The 442-nt window shown below is 39.6% G+C and overlaps 1 protein-coding gene across 1 annotated transcript in view; it reads left to right on the top strand.

Annotated features, from left to right (window-relative positions):
* The window catches only part of LOC107665103 (antimicrobial peptide NK-lysin-like), a 3,356-nt gene that overhangs the window by 925 nt on the left and 1,989 nt on the right, over positions 1 to 442 (top strand). The gene's annotated exons all lie outside the window — the stretch shown is intronic.

Below are 442 nucleotides of genomic sequence, written 5' to 3'. Positions count from 1 at the left end.
GCTCCGTCCATGCAATAAATGCGCAGCCTTCGACTGCTCAGGTAATGTCGTCGGTATGACCGAAAGCCATTGAAAAACTACAGAAAAGTAAAATTACTTCACTTTAGCATTACTGGCCACGAGTACTAAGGAGAGATCACACATCAGCTGCTCAAAAAATTTCTATCGCTATAGAAATCGCGATTCATTCGATTCTTAGCGTTTTAAATCGATTACTGTCCGAAATCGGCGATTCACGATTCAAAAATCATGTTTCAAGATCAATGCATATGCATCGTCAGGGTTTGTAATCGATGTATCGGTAACGAGTGAATCGTTACACCCCTATATGAAACATGTATCCTGTGTCTCTTTTTTGCAAACCATTTAGTTGCAGCTGAATACCATGAACAAAAATCAACAGGCTACATAAAAACTGGACTCTTTAAGAGCTGTTTGTGTG

Source organism: Sinocyclocheilus anshuiensis, unplaced genomic scaffold (assembly GCF_001515605.1).
Source record: "Sinocyclocheilus anshuiensis isolate Anshui unplaced genomic scaffold, SAMN03320099.WGS_v1.1 scaffold575, whole genome shotgun sequence".
Taxonomy (NCBI): Eukaryota; Metazoa; Chordata; class Actinopteri; order Cypriniformes; family Cyprinidae; genus Sinocyclocheilus; species Sinocyclocheilus anshuiensis.
This window is presented reverse-complemented; position numbering and strand designations above follow the sequence as displayed.